The sequence below is a fragment of the Oncorhynchus clarkii genome, chromosome 18, assembly GCF_045791955.1.
Source record: "Oncorhynchus clarkii lewisi isolate Uvic-CL-2024 chromosome 18, UVic_Ocla_1.0, whole genome shotgun sequence".
NCBI lineage: Eukaryota > Metazoa > Chordata > Actinopteri > Salmoniformes > Salmonidae > Oncorhynchus > Oncorhynchus clarkii.
Window position 1 is genome coordinate 61013200 of NC_092164.1, and position 24572 is coordinate 61037771.

General features: G+C 42.6%; 1 pseudogene; it reads left to right on the forward strand.

Annotated features, from left to right (window-relative positions):
- Window positions 1–7120: 7120 nt before the first annotated feature.
- On the forward strand, window positions 7121–22921 carry LOC139372753 (sodium- and chloride-dependent betaine transporter-like; annotated as a pseudogene).
- The last annotated feature ends 1651 nt before the right edge of the window (window positions 22922–24572 follow it).

A 24572-nucleotide genomic window follows, 5' to 3' on the forward strand; every position in this document is an offset into this window, starting at 1 on the left:
AGAGGGGGATTAGAACCCCAAAGTAACAGGATTCTGAAAGAGGGGGATTAGAAGCCCAAAGTAACAGGATTCTGAAAGAGGGGGATTAGAACCCCAAAGTAACAGGATTCTGAAAGAGGGGGATTAGAACCCCAAAGTAACAGGATTCTGAAATAGGGGGATTAGAACCCCAAAGTAATAGGATTCTGAAAGAGGGGGATTAGAACCCCAAAGTAACAGGATTCTGAAAGAGGGGGATTAGAACCCCATAGTAACAGGATTCTGAAAGAGGGGGATTAGAACCCCAAACCAACAGGATTCTGAAAGAGAGGAATTAGAACCTCAAAGTAACAGGATTCTGAAAGAGGGGGATTAGAACCCCAAAGTAACAGTATTCTGAAAGAGGGGGATTAGAACCCCAAAGTAACAGTGGTAAGAACAATCATAAAGGTAATTTCAGATTCAGGTTTAGGGGGGTCATAACTTTATGGAAACCACTATTCACACTATGTGGATTATAAACATGTACAGACATAGAGAACCATCACATCAAGGTGTAACAGGGATGAATGGCTATTCAATGTACAAAAGTTGTCTTCTGTAACAAGCAATACGTATTAAATATGTTTACATACATCCATGACTGAATGGTTTCACAAACTCCTTTAAAGGTTTTGTAAGTAAGTTGTAACAGGCCTCATTCAACAGTCTGAATTAACCTAGAGACACCAAAACATCCATGTTTAGAGAAGCTTGGAGATTATTCCACAAGTAAGGGGCAAAGAGCTGATTTACCTAACTACTGTATGTACAGACCAAAGGAATTTACAGAGTTAGCGATCCCTGAGACTGTGTATGATAACGGCAACTCTTACCTCTAACGGTTATTGTAGATGTTAGCTACAGAGGGAGTTTACAGTATGTAAAGGAGCTTTATAAAGGCAAAGAGAGCAACAAATTTACCTACGTGACCTCAAAGAGGGCCTGCCTACTTTATAATAGAGAATACAGGGATGTGTACTGAACCTGTACCCATAATAAAACAAAGTGATCTATGGTCAAATGCATCTTAAGGCTTTAATGAAGTGGTAGCTGCATTCATATAGATGATTTCACAATAGTCTAGGACCAGTAAGAGCATAGATTGAATTATCTGCTTTGTACTACTAAGCGAGAGGCCAGACCTATTTCTATAGAAGAAGCCCCTTTTTATATTCAACATCTTAATTAACTAACTCATCAATATGTTTTTTTAAAAGACAACTTAACGTATATACTGATACACCGTACTATGTACTACATACACTTCAATAATTAGCATCATTTTTTTGTACTCTAGAAAACAACATATATTTAGTTTTCCATGTATTCAATAATAATTTAAGGTCAATAAAGATTTTCTGCAAAATAATGAAAGCATACTGTAGTTCAGATAGATCATGATCAGCAGGGCGGGAGATAGAGTACACAACTGTATCGTCTGTGTACAGGTGCAGGTAATACTTTGTTATTATTATATTTACATATTTCTGACAAAACAATTTATTAATGTATAAAATGTAGTTGTTCATTAGACATTCTAACATATAACACAATATCTAGATACTAAAAAATGTATATGCAACATTTGAACAACAATTTCGACCCCCCTCTGGTTATGATGTATATATGATGTATATAACATGATATATATAATATAACATTGGCTATTTTAGTATTCTTTTTTTATTTTTTATTTACATGTTTATAATCCGAAAGTATATTTTTAGAGAGGAGGGAAATATTGTTTATGTTAAACTGTAAAGAACAAGAACCTTTGGTGAATCAGAGTCACTGATGTTTTATATATAGTACCACACATATACAGAAGGCTCCTTCTGACAATAAACAAGAAGCTTTAACGTTTCAAACGAGGATGTCAAGACAGATCCGTACTGTAGTACTACACTATTACACTGTTATGTACTACTAATGTACTAGTATCTAGGATGTTAAGGAATATCTATAGGGGGGAACATGTACATGATATAACACATTACCACAGCATCAAAGGATGCATTCACTGATACTGACATTGTATTATGATATGTGACAATAGCATAAGTATGTGTAAACTATACAAATACACATTGTTTACCCTAAACAGATGCATCATATGTTCAAACCCATTCCACAGTTCAACAAGGTCACAACACATCAATCAGCTTGACAGCTTAAATGTAAACACATGCTTTACCCTAAACAGATGCATCAAATGTTCAAACCCATTCCACAGTTCAACGATGTCACTACACATCAATCACCTTGACAGCTTTAATGTAAACACAGGCTTTAACATAAACAGATGCACTATCGGGTTACATAAACACTCACTCGAGAGCGTGAGAACTTCCGGACAGGATGTACATATATGGGCATAACCACGCGACCCATAAAATACCTCTTCAATCACTTTTTGACCCGTGCCGAATACTGTATTCTCTCTGACAACAATAAAAGCTATGCCAGATCACACACTAATTACATTGACACACGACAAACTATGGGGGGGGGGGGGGGGGGGGGGGGGCGCCTCTCAGATTTGTGAAATGTAGGGTGAGGGAGAGCTTAGTATGCTTCTCTGTGTGTGGAGTAAAGGTGGTGTAGAGTTTTTTCCCCCAATGGTTGCACGTGACATGCTGGTAGAAATTAGTTAAAACAGATTTAAATGTGCCTGCATTAATGTCCCTGGCCACTAGGAGCGCCGCTTCTGGATGAACATTTTGTTGTTTGTTTATGGCCTTATACAGCTGGTTGAGTGTGGTCTTAGTGCCAGCGTCGGTTTGTGGTGGTAAATAGACAGCTACGAATAATATAGATGAAAACCCTCTTGGGAGATAATGTGGTCTACAGCTTATCATGAGGTACTCTACCTCAGGCGAGCAATACCTTGCGACTTCTTTAATATTAGACATTGTGCACCAGCTGTTATTGACAAATAGACAAACACACCCACCCCTCGTCTTACCAGGCATAGCTGTTCTGTCCTGCTGATGCACGGAAACCCCAGCCAACTCTATATTATCTATGTCGTCGTTCAGCCATGACTTGGTGAAACATAAGATATTACAGTTTTTTATGTCCCGTTGATAGGATGGAACGGAGATGATTCAGTTTCTAGTGATTGCACGTTGGCCAATAGAACGGATGGTAGAGGCAGGTTACCCTCTTGTCGACAAATTCTCACAAGGTACCCCGATCTCCGCACCCTGTATTTCCATCTTCAGTGTGTGACGAGTGACGGGGTTTGGGCCTGTTCTCGGGGATGCAGTATATCCTTCTCGTCGGACTCATTCAAGAGAAAATCTGAGTAATCGCTGTTCTGATATCCAGAAGCTCTTTTCAGTCATAAGAGACGGTAGCAGCAACATTATGTACAAAATAAATGTGGGATAAAAATGACAAAATAGAACAGTTGGTTAGGAACCGGTAAAACAACAGCCATCCCCTCCGGCGCCATTATCCAATGGGTCGCGAATGAAACAACCTGGTTCAATTTGGGTCCCGAGGCAAAATCAGTTGAGAACTAGTGTATAAACCAGTTGAGAACCACTCTACTCGTGTTTAAACCAGTTGAGATTTCATGATGGCGCCAGAGGTGATGGCTGCCATCTTATCGGCTCTTAACCAACCAAGCTATTTTGTTTGTTTTTTTGCCTTGTTCGTAACTTGTTTTGTGCATAATGTTGCTGCTACCGTCTCTTATGACCGAAAATAACTTCAGAACTGCGATTACTCACCTCAGATTAGACAAAGAGTTTTTCTTCAATGAGTCGGACGGGAGGAATATACTACAGACACCCGACCAGGCCCAGATCCCCGGCATTCACTGGAGAAGGAAAAGGAGATTTCGCGAAAAGAAATCAGGGTGCCTTGTGAGGATTAGGAGATGAGTGGCTAATCTGCCGTTGCCTTCTGTCCTGCTAGCTAACGTTCAATCTTTGGAAAATAAATGGGACGAACTGAAAGCACGTATATCCTACCAACAGGACATTAAAAACTGTAATATCCTGTGTTTCACTGAGTCGTGGCTGAACGACAACATTAAGAACACACAGCTGGCAGGTTATACACCTTATTGGCATGATAAAGTGTATTACCAGCAGCATCTGGTAACACACGAGGAGGGGGGCCCATGCATATATGTAAACAACAGCTGGTGCATGATATCTAAGGAAGTGTCAAGGTTTTGCTTGCCTCTGGTGGAGCATCTTATGATAAGCATGATACCTAGAGAGTTTTCACCTGTATTTTTCGTAGCTGTCTACATATCCCACAGGCCGATGCTGGCACTAAGACTGCACTCAATGAGATGTATACCGCCATAAGCAAACAGGAAAACGCTCATCCAGAGGTCGGCGCTCCTAGTGGCCGGGACGTTAATGCAAGGAAACTTAAATCTTTACTCCACACACAGAGACGGTTACAAAGCTCTCCCTCACCCTCCATTTGGCAAATCTGACCATAATTCTATCCTCCTGATTCTTGCTTACAAGCACAAATTAAAGCAGGAAGCACCAGTGACTCAGTCTATAAAAAAGTGGTCAGATGAAGCACATGCTAAACTACAGGACTGTTTTACTATCACAGACTGGAACATGTTCCGGGATTCTTCCGATGGCTTTGATGAGTACACCACATCAGTCACTGGCTTCCTCAATAAGTGCATCGAGGACGTCGTCCCCACAGTGACCGTACATATATACCCCAACCAGAAGCCATGGATGCCACAGGCAACATCCTCACTGAGCTAAAGGGTAGAGCTTCCGCATTCAAGGAGCGGGACTCTAACCCGGAAGCTTATAAGAAATCCCGCAATGCCCTCTGACGAACCATCAAACAAGCAATGCGTCAATACAGGAATAAAATTGAATCGTACGACACCAGCTCTGACGCTCGTAGGATGTGGCAGGGCCTGCAAACTATTACAGACTACAAAGGGAAGCGCAGCCGAGAGCTGCCCAGTGACATGAGCCCACCAAACGAGCTAAATAACTTATATGCCCGCTTTGAGGCAAGAAACACTGAAACATGCATGAGAGAATCAGCTGTTCTGGATGACTGTGTGATCACGCTCTCCGCAGCCGATGTGAGTAAGACCTTTCAACAGGTCATCATTCACAAGGCCGCAGGGCCAGATGGATTACCAGGACGTGTACTCCGAGCATGCGCTGACCAACTGGCAAGTGTCTTCGCTGACATTTTCAACCTCTCCCTGTCTGAGTCTGTAATACCAACATGTTTCAAGCAGTCTACCATTGTCCCTGTGCCCAAGAATACTAAGGTAACCTGCCTAAATGACTACCGACCTGTAGCACTCACGTCGGTAGCCATGAAGTGTTTTGAAAAGCTGGTCATGGCTCACATTAACACCGTTATCCCAGAAAACCTAGATCCACTCCAATTTGCATACCGCACCAGTTGAGAACCACTGGTCTAGTTTATAAACCAGTTGAGAACCACTGGTCTAGTGTATAAACCAGTTGAGAACCCCTGGTCTAGTGTATAAACCAGTTGAGAACCTCTGGTCTAGTGTATAAACCAGTTGAGAACCACTGGTCTAGTGTATAAACCAGTTGAGAACCACTGGTCTAGTGTATAAACCAGTTGAGAACCACTGGTCTAGTGTATAAACCAAGGCACTGTCGTAGGACAGTAAACATTATGCCTATGAAACAGGACAGTAAACATTATGGCTATAAAACAGGACTGTAAACATTATGGCTATGAAACAGGACAGTAAACATTATGGCTATGAAACAGAACTGTAAACATTATGGCTATGAAACAGTACAGTAAACATTATGGCTATAAAACAGGACTGTAAACATTATGGCTATAAAACAGGACAGTAAACATTATGGCTATAAAACAGGACTGTAAACATTATGGCTATGAAACAGGACAGTAAACATTATGGCTATGAAACAGGACAGTAAACATTATGGCTATGAAACAGGACTGTAAACAGTATGGCTATGAAACAGGACAGTAAACATTATGGCTATGAAACAGGACTGTAAACAGTATGGCTATGAAACAGGAGAGGAACCTTCCTCTCTCTTTTCTACTAAACTAAACTTTGCAGCCACCGGTGCTTCTTTTATTAATAACGGCAGAGAAACGGGGGGAAACCCTTCGCTTCTCTCATTCTCTATGATTAACCACCAGGATGTTGTTTTTACCTGGTCAGACCAGGACGAGTACAGGGTGTCCGGGGAGTGAGACGGATGCTTTTGAAGCACATAGCATTTAATAAGTCACTGTCAATAGGACTCTGCTTAATGTAACGCCAGACAGAAAGCCAAAAGAGGGGAGAAATAACCCAGTTTGCAATCCAAATGGTTCCCTATTTCCTTTATAATGCACTACTTTTGACCAGGGCCCATAGGGTCATAGTCGAAAATAGTGCACTACGTAGGGAATAGTGTGCCATTTGGAACGGAGATCAGGATTCTCATCTTTCATCTCTCTAAGTGCCTTGCAGTACTGAGTGTCTGAATCTCGTCATATTGTACTGGTGATATTTTTGTATTACCTAAACCTTAATCAGGTTTAAAGTCTGTAATGTACGGTATATTCTAATGACGTACGTTGTTGAGAAGACTAAGCCCTTGAGCTTGTAATGTTTATAGAGATTCTAATTCATATATCCATGTAGTATGTGTTTTTATTCCGGTTTGTTTTAGCCGGTTTACACATTTGCATAGAAGGTAGGCAAAGTCCTTGGGTCAGTCCAGTTGGAGTGTAAACAGTCTGTTAAACTTGAATTTACAGTCTGTCCCAACGCAAACACAAGGCATGACTTAGAGCATGTAGTCATGAGGCAACTTCAAAACTTTGTGACAACATCAAAATCAGAATCAATCTATGAATGACCATTCTAGGCATGGCCACATTTGTATTTTCTAGTCGCCAGTTAATCTTCTGTAAATCATTCATTTTTTTGTTATCATTTTTTTTTTCGCAGAAAATGGAAGACATCCCTCTCCGCTTTCCAACACATTTTCCTGTAAATCATACATTTTTGGCGAAAGATGAAAATATTATAAATCTGTGGACAGGAGTCTCTGTTGGTTGTTGGGGTCAAACCTTTCTCAGACGATGGACAGACTACCAAAAGAAAGAGAGACATGGGCCAATCGTGCAGAGTTCATCCTTTCTTCAGTAGGCTATGCAGTCGGAATTGGAAATGTGTGGCGCTTTCCATACGTCTGCTTCAGCGATGGCGGAGGTAAGTTCATAGAAAATGATGTTTTGGAGTACAACATGGGAGCTCTTATAATAGTTTTAATACACTATTATTCGATTAAATGTTTTACCATTGATTTATACATATAATTACCATCTCCTCTCCTCAGGTGCATTCCTCATTCCCTATCTCACCATGATGTGTCTGTGTGCCATCCCGCTGGTGTTCATGGAGTTTACAGTGGGGCAGTACACAAAAAGAGGACCTGTTGAGGCATTCATCGACATCTGTCCTCTAATGAAAGGTGGGATAACTTTTGCCACAAAAAAGGGAAGATTGTACATTACAAGATATAATTGACCAGTAATATGAAGTCAGTTTTATATCAAGAGAGACCACAAGCAACAGAATACTAGAGCCTGTATCATTCTTTATTTTATTTGACCTTTAACCTATGCTATGTTTATTCCATGTTTGTTGTTGTTGATCTCCAGGTGTGGGTGTGGCTATGGTGATGCTGTCCTTCATCGTGGCCTCCTACAACAACACAGTCCTGACCTGGGTTCTGTACTACCTCTTCCACTCCTTCACAGCCCCGTTGCCATGGCAGCTCTGTAATGCCACCTGGAACATTCCAGAGAACTGTTCCAGCTTCATGGAAAACACCACCACACACCTGCAGTCTGCCACTAAACAATTCTTTGAGTAGGTTTTACATTACAGTAACATTTTAACCGTTCTCATTCAATGTTACTTCAAGCTGTGATGTTGGTTTAACCAAATTCACAACACACTAGTTGTTTTTATTCACCAAGAATGTAGCATCATTACATTTAAATACTGACGTGTGTTTAGCCATAGGCTCCTGGAAATCACTGAGGGGATTGAGACTGTGGGCCACCTGCGATGGGAACTGGTTGGAATTCTCCTGCTGATCTGGGCCATCCTATTCTTCTGTGTCTTCAAGGGGATCAGATCCACTGGCAAAGTTGTCCATCCCTCCTGACCATTGTTACATTGGATACCCAACAGAGCACTTCATCAAAGTGATTCTGCTCTACTAATGATGAGTGTCGGGAGAACTGTTGTGGTGTGACACTCGAATCACTCCACACACTCAACATGTGTGTGTGTGTGTGTGTGTGTGTGCGTGCGTGCGTGTGTGCGTGCGTGCGTGTGTGTGTGCGTGCGTGCGTGTGTGGGTGTGTGTGTGTGTGTGTGTGTGTGTATGTGTGTGTGCGCGTGCGTGCGCGTGCGCATGCGTGCATGCGTGTGTGTGCGTGTGTGCGTGCGTGCGTGTGTGTGTGTGTACCATCCACAGGTGGTGTACTTCACAGCACTGTTTCCATATGTGGTCCTTCTGGCTCTTCTGTTCAACAATATCCGACTACCAGGAGCCCTGGATGGCATCTTGTTCTTCCTGACACCCAAATGGAACAAACTGGGAGAGATACACGTGAGTGGGTCAAAGCACTTATAAACTTTGACTTGACTTCGACTTGAAGAAGTGACTTCGACTTGAAGAAGTGATCTTATTCATGAATTAATGACATAGACACGTTGTGATACTCATTGTGATGGTCTTGGTTAGGTTCCCCTACACTGATTTTCTTAGTCAGTTTGCAGGTCTTGCTCCCATAAAATAATTACTTTGTCAGTCTATAACACTGTACCTACCCATGTTTGAGTCATTATGTGGGAAGTGTTAAAGGACAGTTTGACCTCAGGAATGCCCGCTCATTGTTTCATGCTTCCAGGCAGTGGTGTTTTTATTTGTCTAGAGAAAACAATGTTTAACCAGCTCCTGTTGTAAAAAAGTAACTGTCAAGCGTTTGCTTCTATACTGTTGTTACAACTAGCTCCTGGGGCACTGCACTGGGGCTGGCCCATTGCTTCCCATGTGTGTGTGTCTCAGGGGGCATAAGCATAAAGACAAATGTCCATTCTCTGCAAGTTAATGGACAATAAGGTGATCTTTTTCACAGGTATGGATTGATGCTACTGCTCAGATCTTCTACTCAATAGGCATTGGATTTGGCTGCTGACTGTCTATGGCCAGCCACAACAAGGTCAACAATAACATCCTCAGGTAGTCTATAGAAAGCTTTTGTGTTTGTTTACGTGTGACATTTTGCACATTGTACTGCCATTGCTAACAAACACACAGATTTACAGTATTTGGCCCCATACAAACTGACTTTCTGGTGTGGTGCTAGTGTTGCACTTCCACAGAACTATGGATTTCATCTGAATGATGCAAAAACAATATATACTTCATAATCATAAACAATGAACTCATCATTATCTTTTGTGTGCGGCAGGGATGCAATGATTGTCACTTTGGCGAACTCTGCCACCAGTATTTTTGCTGGCTTCGTCATGTTCTCTGGCATCGGCTACATGGCACATGTGCGCCACCTCCAAGTGGAGCAACTGGCTGTTGAAGGTACTGTTCAGGAGGACTTAGCTCTGATCCAGGGCGTTACTGGCTGTTGGAGGTACTGTTCAGGAGGACTTAGCTCTAGTCCAGGGCGTTACTGGCTGTTGGAGGTACTGTTCAGGAGGACTTAGCTCTAGTCCAGGGCGTTACTGGCTGTTGGAGGTACTGTTCAGGAGGACTTAGCTCTGGTCCAGGGCGTTACTGGATGTTGGAGGTACTGTTCAGGAGGACTTAGCTCTGGTCCAGGGCGTTACTGGCTGTTGGAGGTACTGTTCAGGAGGACTTAGCTATTTTTCAAGTTTTAATGTCACGTACACAAGTACAGTGAAATGCCTTGCTTGCTAGCTCTAATCCCAACAATGCAGTAATCAATGTCAATGTATTACTAAAAAGAACAGGGTCAAACAAAAACACACGAGGAATAAGAAGAACACGAGAAAGTAAGAAGCAATATACAGGGTCAGTTCTAAAACCATGTTTACAATGTGTAGGGATACTGGAGTGATAGAGGGATATAGGATATATGATTAACAGAGTAGCAGCAACATCTATGATGAATGTATGTGAGTGTGTGTGTGCATTTGTGTAGAGTCCGTTTAAATGTGTGTGCATGTTATGTGTGAGCAAATTTAGTGTGCGTGTGTGTGTGTGTGTGTGTGTGTGTTGGAGAGTCAGTGTGCGTGAGTGTCCTGTGAATGTGTGTGTGTGTGTGTGTGTGTGTGTGTGTATTGGAGAGTCAGTGTGCGTGAGTGTCCTGTGAGTGTGCATAGAGACAGGGCAATAATTAAAATTAAACCAGAGGGTCAACTCAGACAGTCTGTGTAGCCATTTTGTTAGCTATTCATTTAGCAGTGTTATGGCTTGGGGATAGAAGCTGTTCAGAGGCCTGTTGATGTCAGACTTGATGCACCGGTACCACTTGTTGTGCAGAAGTACAGAGAATGGCCTATGGCTTGGGTGGCTGGAGTCTTTAATCATTTTACGGACCTTCCTTTCACACCGCCTGATATACAAGACCTGGATGGCAGGGAGCTGGGCGGTCTGCACCACCCTCTGTAGCGCCATGCGATCGAGAGTGGTGCGGATGCCATACCAAGCAGTGATTCAGCCAGTCAAGGTGCTCTCAATGGTGCAGCTGTAGAAATGTTTGAGGATTTGAGGGCCCATGCCAAACCTTTTCAACCTCCTGAGGGGTAAGAGGCGCGGTTGCACCCTTTTTACGACTGTCCACCTGTGTGTGGACCATGTTAAATCATTAGTAAATCCCTAGGGCTCTCGACCTGCTCCAATGCAGCCTCGTCTATGTGGATGGGGGCGTGCCCCCCCATGTCCGGTAGTCCATGACCAGCTCCTTGGTCTTACTGAGGTTGAAGGAGAGGTTGTTATCCTGGCACCACACTGCCAGGTCACTGACCTCCACCTTGTAGGCTGTCTCATTGTTGGTGATCAGGCCTACCACCGGCGTGTCGTCAGCAAAACTGATGATAGTGTTGGAGTCGTGCATGGCCACGCAGTCGTGGGTGAACAGGGATTACAGGTGGGGGCTGAGGTGATGTTGCCTACCCTCACACACCTGGGGTCGGCCTGTCAGGAAGTCTAGGATCCAGTTGCAGAGGGGGGTGTTTAGTCCCAGGGCCCTAAACTTGGTGACGAGCTTGGAGGGGACAATGGTGTTGAACGCTGAGCTGTAATCAATGAACAGTATTCTCACATAGGTATTCCTCTTATCTAGGTGGGTGAGGGCAGTGTGGAGTGCAATTGAGTTTGCATCGTCTATGTATCTGTTGGGGTGGTATGCAAATTGGAGTGGGTCTAGGATGTGGGTCTAGGGTGTGTGCCATAACCAGCCTTTCAAAGCACTTCATGATTACAGATGTGACTGCTACAGGGCGGTAGTCGTTGTGGAATGAAGCCTTACATGCTGACCACACCGCTTGTGTTACGTGCCCAAGAGTTGCAAAATAAATGTACACATACTTGTTATTCAAATGTTGCACCCACACTACTTGCGCACGTCAACGACCAACTGCGTTGCCAAGCGCAAAAATAGAAGTCAGTTCTATTTGTGACGCTGAACGCTGTGCAAGTCCTGTCTCTCCCATCTCCTCATTGGTTTATAGAAGCAGATACCCACATGCCATCTCTAATTGGTTATACCCACATTGATGATTGAAAGACGAACTGAGTTCGTCGGTCGTCGTGGTAATACTATGAAAGTTAGATGCTAATCACCATATAAAGTCCAAAGAAGAAAAAGCCTGGAAGGAGGAGAGATGACTAGAAACGATTCGGTTGACCGTTTTATGTGTGGGATTAATTGTCGGATTAGAGGACCTTGTGCATTTCAGGTAAAATAACAAGTCAACGTTTATATCACAGGACAAATGATCTAGCAACAGCAAGCAAGCTAGCTAAATTGCCATAAATGTTTAATGCTTTTCGACCTGTCCACAAATTAATATGGTTCAGAGTTTGTTTTGATATTTCAACCTGCATGTCGTGATCATGTTTGGTGTGGGGGGACAAAATCAATTTGGCCACGATGGCGCACAAGCGCGTCCGGTTTGGGTACGGTGTTAGAGTTCTTAGGAACAGGAATGATGGTGGTCAGTTAAAAACGTGAGGATTACAGACTGGGACAAGGAGAGGTTGAAAATGACAGTGAACATGCCTGGAATACTGGAATACCATCTGCCCCCACGGCCTTGCGAGTGTTTACCTGATTAAAGACCTTACTCACGTCGGCCTCGGAGACAGAGATCACCCAGTCCTCTGGGTTGGTGGGGGCCCTCACACCCGGCACGGTGTTGTTATTGTCGAAGCGTGCATAAAATGTATTGAGTTCATCTGGTAGAGAGGCATCATTGGGCAGAACATGGCTGGGTCTTCCTTTGTAATCCGTAATGGACTGTAGCCCTTGCCACATGTGGTGGGAGTCGGAGCCTGTGTAGCATGATTCCCCCTTATTCCTATATTGTCCTTTTGCTTGTTTTGTTGAAGAATGCTCAGCATCAGCAATCTTCACGTAACATCCTTGACCGGAGCTAATTTTTATTTATTTTTATTTATTTAATCTTTATTTAACTAGGCAAGTCAGTTAAGAACAAATTCTTATTTTCAATGACGGCCTAGGGACAGTGGGTTTACTGCCTGTTCAGGGGCAGAACGACAGATTTGTACCTTGTCAGCTCGGGGATATGAACTTGCAACCTTTTGGTTACTAGTCCAACGCTCTGTCGTGATCACGTTTGTGTGCGCGGGGACAAAATCTATTTGGCCACGATGGCGCACGATCGCGTCCGGTTTGGGTACGATGTTAGAGTTCTTAGGAACAGGAATGATGGTGGTCAGTTAAAGACGTGAGGATTACAGACTGGGACAAGGAGAGGTTTAAAATTACAGTGAATATGCCTGGTATACTGGAATACCATCTGCCCCCACGGCTTTGCAAGTGTTTACCTGATTAAAGACCTTACTCACGTCGGCCTCGGAGACAGAGATCACCCAGTCCTCTGGATTGGTGGGGGGCCTCACCATTTCTCACTAGTGCTTGCTAGTCTGAAGTAAATGTGATGTGTTGCTAGTCTGAAGTAAATGTGGTGTGCTTGTTAGTCTGAAGTAAATGTGATGTGTTGCTTGTCTGAAGTAAATGTGATGTGCTTGCTAGTCTGAAGTAAATGTGATGTGTTGCTAGTCTGCTTGTTAGTCTGAAGTAAATGTGGTGTGTTGCTAGTCTGCTTGTTAGTCTGAAGTAAATGTGGTGTGTTGCTAGTCTGAAGTAAATGTGGTATGTTGCTAGTCTGCTTGTTAGTCTGAAGTAAATGTGGTGTGTTGCTAGTCTGCTTGTTAGTATGAAGTAAATGTGGTGTGTTGCTAGTCTGCTTGTTAGTCTGAAGTAAATGTGATGTGTTGCTAGTCTGCTTGTTAGTATGAAGTAAATGTGGTGTGTTGCTAGTCTGCTTGCTAGTCTGAAGTAAATGTGGTATGTTGCTAGTCTGCTTGTTAGTCTGAAGTAAATGTGGTGTGTTGCTAGTCTGCTTGTTAGTATGAAGTAAATGTTGTGTGTTGCTAGTCTGCTTGTTAGTCTGAAGTAAATGTGATGTGTTTGCTAGTCTGAAGTAAATGTGATGTGTTGCTAGTCTGAAGTAAATGTGATGTGTTGCTAGTCTGAAGTAAATGTTATGTGTTGCTAGTCTGAAGTAAATGTGGTGTGCTTGCTAGTCTGAAGTAAATGTGGTGTGCTTGCTAGTCTGAAGTAAATGTGGTGTGCTTGCTAGTCTGAAGTAAATGTGGTGTGCCTGCTAGCCTTGAAGTAAATATGGGGTGGTTGGTAGTCTTGAAGTATTTCTGGTTTTGAAATAGTAACAGTAGAGGTAGAGACAGCAGTAGTAATGGGAGTAATAGGGTTTTCCCCATTCCAGTTTATGGCCATTGAAATGCATTAGGATTTATACAAATATGTTTGGAGTGTAAACAAGTATGTGGTATTACATGTATTTTTCAAGCGCCAGTGTCAGCCCGCACGTTTTAAAGTTGTTTTGGTGTTGGTAGCTTTAACGGTTCAAGAGCATTGGACAAAAAGTATAAATTCTATTAAAAAAAAGCTGTATACAAGCAACCTATTCCAGGCCGGTCTGCACATTTTAAAGTTTGAATGGCGTTTCGAGCTTCAACGGTAGGAAGACTAATTACGACTGGAATCTTTCCCATTCAAGTCTAAGGCCATTGAAATGCATTGGAATTGATGAAAATATGGTTGTAGGGTGAAAAGTATTTAGTAGTATCCAGGGGTTGTAACCAGTTCAGGGAACAGAAAAGAAAACCAGAAAATAACAACAATGAACAGAATCAGAAGCGGGAACACAACTGATCTATACTGTTCTGGAAACAGAACTGTTATCTTAAAAGCGTGAGAACCGGTTCAAACTTTAATTTACGCTCTGAGAATTTTTTTGCTGTTGTACATCAGAGCCGTCCCTCTGTCAATCAGAAACTTCTTCCAGTGTCTTCGTGCCAGCTGAAAATCTTTGACCGAATTTTATTTTGCTGGTCGGAACAGTTGAACGGAACAAACAAATAACAGTTCTATTCATAATGAAACGATTGGAAAATAATTTCATTTTTTTTAATCAAACTGCAGACGTTCAGCCTGGACGTTTCAAAGTTGTTTTGGTGTTGGTAGCTTTTATAGGTTTGGCCCTACAGGTGGCAGCAGAAGGCAAATAATAATAATAATAAGAATGAACAGGTTCTAAAGTACATCTAATAAACAGTCAAATCAAATCACATTTTAATTGTCACATGCGCCAAATACAACAAGTGTAGACTTTACCGTGAAATGCTTACTTACAAGTCCTTTCCCAACAATGCAGTTAAAAAGTAAGAAAATTAACAAATAGATAAAAATTAAATAATTACACAATAAAATAACATAAACGAGACTATATACAAGGAGTACTGGAAATGGCTGATTTTTAATGGAATATCTACATAGGCGTACAGAGGCCCATTATCAGCAATCATCACTCCTGTGTTCCAATGGCACGTTGTGTTAGCTAATCCAAGTTTATCATTTTAAAAGGCTAATTGATCATTAGAAAACCCTTTTGCAATTATGTTAGCACAGCTGAAAACTTTTGTGCTGATTAAAGAAGCAATAAAATCGGACTTCTTTAGACTAGTTGAGTATCTGGAGCACTAGCATTTGTAGGTTCGATTACAGGCTCAAAATGGCCAGAAACAAAGACCTTTCTTCTGAAACTCACCAGTCTATTCTTGATCTGAGAAATGAAGGCTATTACATGCAAGAAATTGCCCAAAAAACGGAATAGAACAAGTACATCAGAGTGTCTAGTTGGAGAAACAGACACCTCACAAGTCCTCAACTGGCAGCTTCATTAAATAGTACCCGCAAAACACCAGTCTCAATGTCAACAACGAAGAGGCAAATCCGGGATGCTGGCCTTCTAGGCAGAGTTCCTCTGTCCAGTGTCTGTGTTCTTTTGACCATCTTAATATTTTATTTTTATTGGCTAATCTGAGATATGGCTTTTTCTTTGCAACTCTGTCTAGAAGACCAGCATCCTGGAGTTACCTCTTCACTGTGCTTTTCTTTCAAAAACAAGGTCATTTCTAAGTGACCCTAAACTTTTGAACGGTAGTGTACATGTAGGTAGAGTTATTGAAGTGACTATGCATAGATAATAACAGAGAGTAGCAGAGATGTAAAATAGTGTGGGGGGGAGGCAGTGCAAATTGTCTGGGTAGCCATTTGATTAGATGTTCAGGAGTCTACTGGCTTGGGGGTAGAAGCTCTTTAGAAGCCTCTTGGACCTAGAGTTGGCGCTCCGGTACCGCTGGCTGTGAGGTATCAGAGAGAACAGTCTATGACTAGGGTGGCTGGAATCTTTTTAGGGCCTTCCTCTAACACCACCTGGTATAGAGGTCCTGGATGGCAGGAGGCTTGGCCCCAGTGATGTATTGGGCCGTACGCACTACCCTCTACAGTGCCTTGCGGTCGTAGGCCGAGCAGTTGTCATAACAGACAGTGATGCAACCGGTCGGGATGCTCTCAAAGGTGCAGCTGTAGAACCTTTTGAGGATCTGAGGACCCATGCCAAATCTTTTCAGTCTCCTGCGGGGGAATATGTTTTGTCGTTCCCTCTTCATGACTGTCATGGTGTGCTTGGACCATGTTAGTTTGTTGGTGATGTGGACAGCAAGGAACTTGAAGCTCTCAACCTGTTCCACTGAAGCCCCGTCGATGAAAATGGGGGCGTGCTCAGGCCTCCTTTTCCTGTAGTCCACAATCATCTCCTTTGTCTTCATCATGTTGCTTTAATGATCGTGTTGGAGTCCTGCCTGGCCGTGCAGTCATGATTGAACAGGGAGTACAGGAGGGGGCTGAACACACACCCCTGAGGCGCCCCTGTGTTGAGGATCAGCATGGCGGATGTGTTGTTTCTTACCCTTACCACCTGGGGGCGGCCCGTCAGGAAGTCCAGGATCCAGTTGCAGAGGGAGGTGTATAGTCCCAAGGTCCTTAGCTTATTGATGAGCTTTGAGGGCACTATGATGTTGAAAGCTAAGCTGTAGTCATTCTCACGTAGGTGTTCCTTTTGTCCTGGTGGGAAAGGGCAGTGTGGATCTGTGGATCTGCTGAACGGTAATCAAATTAGAGTGGGTGTAGGATTTCTGGGGTAATGGTGTTGATGTGAGCCATGACCACCCTTTCAAAGCACTTCATGGCTACAGATGTGAGTGCTACGGGTCGGTAGTCATTTAGGTAGGTTACCTTAGTGTTCTTGGGCACAGCACAGGGTCTGCTTAAAACATGTTGGTATTATTGGAAAGGGAGAGGTTGAAAATGTCATTTAAGGCACTTGCCAGTTGGTCAGCGCATGCTCGGAGTACACGTCCTGGTAATCCATCTTGCCCTCCGGCCTTGTGAATGTTGACCTGTTAAAAGGTCTTACTCACATCGGCTGCGGAGAGCGTGATCACACAGTCGTCCAGAACAGCTGGTGCTCTTAATGCATGTTTTAGTGTTATTTGCCTCGAAGTGAGCATAGAAGTAGTTTAGCTCATCTGGTAGGCTTGTGTCACTGGGCAGCTCTCGGCTGTGCTTCCGTTTGTAGTCTGTGATGGTTTGCAAGCCCTGCCACATCCGACGAGCGTCAGAGCAGGTGTAGTATGATTCGCTCTTAGTCCTGTATTTACACTTTGCATGTTTGATGGTTCATCGGAGGGCATAGCAGGATTTCTTATAAGCTTCCAGGTTAGAGTCCCGCTCCTTGAAAGTGGCAGCTCTAGCGTTTAGCTTGATGCGGATGTTGCCTGTAATCCATGGCTTCTGGTTGGGGTATGTACGTACGGTCACTGTGGGGACAACGTCATTGATGCACTTATTGATGAAGCCAATGACTGATGTGGTGTACTCATCAATGCCATAGGAAGAATCCCAGATATATTCCAGTCTGTGCTAGCAAAACAGTCCTGTAGCTTAGCATCTGCTTCATCTGACCACTTTTTTATTGACCGAGTCACTGGTGCTTCCTGCTTTATTTGTGCTTGTAAGCAGGAATCAGGGGGATATAATTATGGTCAGAATAGTCAAATGGAGGGTGAGGGAGAGCTTTGTACATGTCTCTGTGTGTGGAGTAAAGCTGGTCTATGGTTTTGCACATTTAACATGCTGATAGACATTTGGTAAAACAGATTTAAGTTTCCCAGCATTAAAGTCCCTGGCCACTGGGAGCGCCGCCTCTGGATGAGCATTTCCTGTTTGCTTATGGCAGAATACAGCTCATTGAGTGCGGTCTTAGTGCCAGCATCGGTCTGTGTGGTATGTAGACAGCTACGAAAAATACATTTGCAAACTCTCTAGGTAAATTGTGTGGTCTACAGCTTATCATGAGATACTCTACCTCAGGCGAACAAAACCTTGAGACTTTAGACCTTAGATATCATGCACCAGCTATTATTTACAAAAATACATTGTCCGCCGCCCCTCGTCTTACCAGATGCCGCTGTTCTATCCTGTCGACACAGCGCATAACCAGCCAGCTGTATGTTGATAATGTCGTCGTTCAGCCACAACTCCGTGAAGCATAAGATATTACAGTTTTTAATGTCCCGTTGGTAGTTTAATCTTCCTCGTAGGTCGTCGATTTTATTTTCCAATTATTGCACGTTAGCTAGTAGAACAGAAGGCAGGGGGGGTTTACTCCGTCCTCTTTTTCTCCGTCGTCTCTTCACACAAATGACGTGATTTTCGGCCTGTTCCCGGGAAAGCAGAATGTCGTTCAAGTCGGGCTCGTCAGACTCGTTATAGGAAAAAAAGGCTTCTGCCAGTTGGTGGTGAGTAATCGCTGTTCTGATGTCCAGAAGTTATTTTAGGTCATAAGAGACGATAGCAGAAACATTATCTTCAAAATAAGTTTAAAAAATAAGTTACAAACAAGGTAAAAATATTAATATAAGAACACGATCAGTTAGGAGCACGTAGAATATCAGCCATCTTCTCCGGCACCGTCTTCAAGGTAATAATTGGGTTTGGTTAGGTGATTGATTGAAATACTATGTACATGTATGTGAGGTGTGAAAATCAGAAAGTCTGGGTAGCCATTTAATTAACTGTTTAGCAGTCTTATGACTTTAGGTTGGAAGCTGTTCAGGAGCCTTTTGGACCCAGACCTGGCGCTCCGGTACTGCTTGCCATGCAGTAGCAGAGAGAACAGACTGTGACTTGAGTGGCAAATTGACAATTTTTAGAGCCTTCCTCTGACACCGCTGGGCATAGAGGTCCTGGATGGTAGGAAGCTTGGCCCCAGTTTTGGGCCGTATGCACTACCCTCTGTTGTGCCTTTACGGTCGGATGCTGAGCAGTTGCCATACCAAGCGGTGATGCAGCCAGTCAAGATGTAGTGTGAAGTAATTTAATGATGCAACTGCCATACCTGGCCTAGAATGTGTTCTTGCCTGAACTGTCACACTATTACTGAAAACACATGTAAAGAACATGTCATGGTCATAGACACAGTGACACTATGTTGTGTATTGTGTGTGTGTGTGTGTGTGTGTGTGTGTGTGTGTGTGTGTGTGTGTGTGTGTGTGTGTGTGTGTGTGTGTGTGTGTGTGTGTGTGTGTGTGTGTGTGTGTGTGTGTGTGTTTATCCAGGACCTGGTTTGGCATTTGTGGTTTACCCAGAGATCTTCAGCACCATGCCTGTCTCTCAGCTCTGGGCCTTCCTCTTCTTCCTCATGCTGATGTGTCTCGGCCTGGATAGTCAGGTTTGGTAGCACAGAAACACACTGAGCACACACACCCACACACATGCACACAAGTACACTGACACTTACACTTACACTTACACACACACATACACACACACATATATATATATATATATGTGTTTTCAGTAATAGTATATATATATATATATATAGCCAGTATAGTTTACTGTTTGTCTTGTCTTTATAGTTTAATGTGTGTTTTGTCTGTATAGTTTGTGTGTTTTGTCTTTATATTTTTTAATGTGTGTTTTGTCTGTATAGTTTGTGTGTTTTGTCTGTACAGTTTAATGTGTGTTTTGTCTGTATAGTTTGTGTGTTTTGTCTGTATAGTTTGTGTGTTTTGTCTGTATAGTTTGTGTGTTTTGTCTTTATATTTTTTAATGTGTGTTTTGTCTGTATAGTTTAATGTGTGTTTTGTCTGTGTAGTTTAATGTGTGTTTTGTCTGTATAGTTTAATGTGTTTTGTCTGTATAGTTTGTGTATTTTGTCTGTATAGTTTGTGTGTTTTGTCGTTATATTTTTTTATGTGTGTTTTGTCTGTATAGTTTAATGTGTGTTTTGTCTGTGTAGTTTAATGTGTGTTTTGTCTGTATAGTTTAATGTGTTTTGTCTGTATAGTTTGTGTATTTTGTCTGTATAGTTTGTGTGTTTTGTCTGTATAGTTTAATGTGTTTTGTCTGTATCGTTGAACGTGTGTTTTTGTCTGTATAGTTTAATGTGTGTTTTGTCTGTGTAGTTTAATGTGTGTTTTGTCTGTATAGTTGAATGTGTTTTGTCTGTATAGTTTGTGTATTTTGTCTGTATAGTTTGTGTGTTTTGTCTGTATAGTTTAATGTGTTTTGTCTGTATCGTTGAACGTGTGTTTTGTCTGTATAGTTTGCCCTTGTGGAGGTCATGGGGACTTTCGTTATGGACAGCTTTGGCCCAAAGATTCTCCTCATGCTGAACTATAAAGAGCTGGTGACCCTATTACTCTGCTTCTTGACCTTCCTGCTTGGCCTTCCCTGCATTACTCAGGTGTGTGAGTGTGTTTGTATTTCTGTTTAAGTGTGTGTGTATGTGTGTATGTGTGTGCATGCGTGTGTGTATCTGGTTTCAAGAGGTGTAACCTTGGTGCCATTATCCTTTTCAAACAAATAACCTATGTGCCCTTGGGTCTTGGTCTTTACAGGGCGGGGTCTACATCTTCCAGCTGTTAGACTATTCTGTTGGCATAACACTGATGTTCACTTCTTTATTTGAAGTCGTTGCTCTAAGCTGGATATTTGGTAAGTGCTCCAATGAGAGCTTATATGGTGCTCTTTTCTACAATGAATGTATATGTTTGCTTCATCTGACCCTGAATAATAATGACCTGAAGTATGTATGACATTATTCATCGATTTTTCTCTCCAAAACAAGGCCTCTTGCTTCCAAAGAAGATTTGTGAAGTATTTTCTGAACATGTCCCCAATGGAAATGCCATGTGACCTTTCTTTTCAAAGATTGATTTCATATACAACAGCAGATATCATTCTGATCATTGCTTAAATGCTTTACACTTCCTGCTGATTTGTAGGAGTATGGCGGCTCTCCATCATGGTGAAAAGGATTCTGGGAAAGCCTCCGAACATCTTCTTTAAGGCCTGCTGGTTGGTGGTCTCTCCGCTGTTGATCGTGGTGAGTCTACTTGAAGATCCTCATTCATGCACTAACCCAGTGCAGTGGGTGACCTGGCCCTTATCCCAGGGAGGTCGTTCAAGTTTGATGTCGAAATCTGACATCTGTCCATGTCCTGAAGAAGTCGGGAAATGCCATGAAAACCGAACATTAGGGACAACAGTGAGCGCTAATACCATCAAGTAGGCTTGGGTTGTGGAAGGGGGTGGCAGGTGGTAGTATTCCCATGACTCTGGATCAGAAGGTTATGTGTTCGATCTCATTTGTGGACACTGGCTTAATGTTGTTTTGTTTTAACTCTATCTCAAACCTTAACACTTACCTTAACCATTCAGAATGAGTGCCTAAACTTAACCCTTAACTTTGAAGTTTGACATTTGGAAAACATGGATAAAACGCTCTCTTTTCTGAGACTGTGAGAGCTTGCTGATTATCCAGGGCAGCTGGTTGAGAGAATGCCAAGAGTGTGCAAAGCTGTCATCAAGGCAAAGTGTAGCTACCTTGAAGAATCTCAAATATAAAATACATTTTGATTTAACACTTTTTTGGTTACTACATGATTGCATATGTTATTTCATAGTGTTGATGTCTTCACTATTATTCTAGAATAGAGAAAAGAAAAAGCTCCAAAACTATTGACCGCTAGTGTATATTTACAAAACATGTTTATATTGGGGTATATATTTATTTTACTAGACAAGTCAGTTAAGAACAAATTCTTATTTTCAATGATGGCCTAGGAACAGTGGGTTAACTGCCTTGTTCAGGGCCAGAACAACAGATTTTTACCTTGTCAGCTTAGGGATTTGATCTTGTAACCTTTCGGTTACTAGTCCAACACTCTAACCACTAGGCTACCTGCCGATTAGAAATGATGCAGACAATTACATTGATAGATTGCATAATATATCTGCAATATTAAAGCTGATCTACCCTCTAAATAAATACATACAAATCACGCTGCATTGTATTGCGGGTTTAAATGTGTTTCCCGGTTATGTATTTTGCACAGGTACGTCTCTTCCCTTTTATAGTGGACTTTTCTTTGGGATTAAGATATTTGTTTAACAAAAACGTATGTATTCAACCTTAGCTATTTTTCACCTAGCCAGAAGATCCTTGCTAACAGCTGCACCGGGGTCGGACAGGCTGTCTAGATTAAGACACCGTGGATCCGGCACCAAATATGACTAGGAAAACGTATCTCAATCCAGGGATAAAAAACCAAATGCGTGGTGTCTTAATCTACACAGGAAGCCTGTCCAACCCTACTACAGCTGTAAGGTAAACTCTTTTCCCAACCAATTTCTACCTGCAGGCCATATTGGTCACTGCCATGGTCCAGCACAAACCACTTCTTTACGAGAAGACATATCTCTATCCAGCATGGGCTGAAGGTGTCGCATGGATCATCATCTTTCTGTCCGTTGGCTGGATCCCTCTTGGAGCCATGCATGAGCTTCTTGGAAGGAAAGGCACTTGCTTAGCGGTAAGGTTTGTATGTAAATGCACATTAATCCATTATATGGATGGATGAATGGATGGATGGATGGATGGATGTGTTGATGGGCAGATATATGAATGTATTACTCTCTCCTGGTGTAGAGGCTGAAGGCGTCGGTGACTCCCAGGATCACCCTGGAGGAGGTCTGTAATGTGCCTGTCAATGAAGACCAACACCAGGACCATGTTAAGTCTCTGTACAGCCTCTCTGAGGTCAGTCCTCTACGTGAAGAGAAAGACCGTGGAGACATGTAGGCTCCTGTGTGACCAATCTGCTAGAGCACGGGGTTTGCAATGACATGGTCATGGCTACGATTCCAGCTGGGGCATTCTGTCTATATGCTCACAATGTCCATTGAATATACATCTGAAAAGCAGAAACACTTAATAAAGGAATGTGACTCTGTCAATATTTTATTTTGGTGCTGTTTTCTTTTGATACTTTTGGTACGCCACTGGAAGGTACAAAGGTGCTGTAGTCCAGACTACAGCCGCCTGAAAGGGCACGTTAAGGCTTACTTCAGGATCTGCTATGTACATCCTAATATACCCCGTTTCCAAGACACTTTGGGTAAAGAGAGTTGAAATACGCCTGCCGTTCTGTGCTTTGTCACTGTGACAAGTGTTTAGGCTTGTTTTTAGCCCGTGGACCCTGACAGGATAGTGCCGGTCCATCGCAAAGCTCTCAAAGTACAGTAATACTGCTAGAGGTGTTGTTACAATAGCTTTTAATGAGACAATGGTGCAAACATTGTCTACACTATATAGACCTCTGTTTATTTGAAATAGATGGTATTTATTTTTTATCTTTATTCATCTTGACGTATAGACTGGCTTAGATGGTGGTCTACTTCCTGAGTGCTCAGCACCAGGTGGTGTTTATACCATGCTGGTCATTTCTTTTTTACGAGTTGTATTTTCACACAAAATTAAAATAAAACATTCTGTCAGACTTTTGCCCTTAAAAGGGTACTTTCTTGATTCTACCGTTATTAATTCAACTAATTGTCTCGCAAAACTAACAATCACCTCATAAAAATCCACTATTAGGTAGAAATGAAGGCACGGGGAGAGAGTGAGTCCATGAATGCAGGGTCGGCTGCACTCGGAGGCCAGGTGCCAGTGCAGTGTGAGAGGGAGGTTTATGAAGACATAAACAGAGCAGGACAATAGACCACCCTGGAGCCAGCCTCAAACAAACTTCATGTGCCCCCGTGTCAAGTCAGTGTGGTGGAACATGCTAATCTCCTGTTTTAAAAACACTGGCCCCAAGATGGACCGGTGTGGCAATAACATATAAGCTGATGAGAGTGGGGGGGACAGAGAGAGAAATTGAAGGGGTTGCTGATGATCTGGTACCTCTGTCCCCAACCAAGGAGGGCCTACAGCAGCATCTAGATCTTCTGCACAGATTCTGTCAAACCTAGGCCCTGACAGTAAATCTCAGTAATACAAAAATAATGGTTTTCCAAGAAAGGTCCAGTTGCCAGGACTACAAATACAAATTCCATCTAGACACCGTTGCCCTAGACCACACAAACAACTATACATACCTCGGCCTAAACATGAACACCACAGGTAACTTCCACAAAGCTGTGAACAATCTGAGAGACAAGGCAAGAAGGGCCTTACACACCATAAAAAAGAATATCATTCGACATCCCCAAAAATATTTTAATCAATTATATAACCCATTGCCTTTTATGGTTGTGAGGTCTGGGGTCCACTCCCAAATCAATAATTCATCAAATGGGACAAACACCAAATTGAGACTATGCATACAGAATTCTGAAAAAAATATCCTCAGTGTACAATGTAAAACACTAAATAATGCACAGGAAGTGATTCCCAAACCTTCCATAACAAAGCCATCACCTACAGAGAGATTAACCTGGAGAAGAGTCCCCTAAGCAAGCTGGTCCTGGGGCTCAAACACACCCCACAGAGCCCCAGGACAGCAACACAA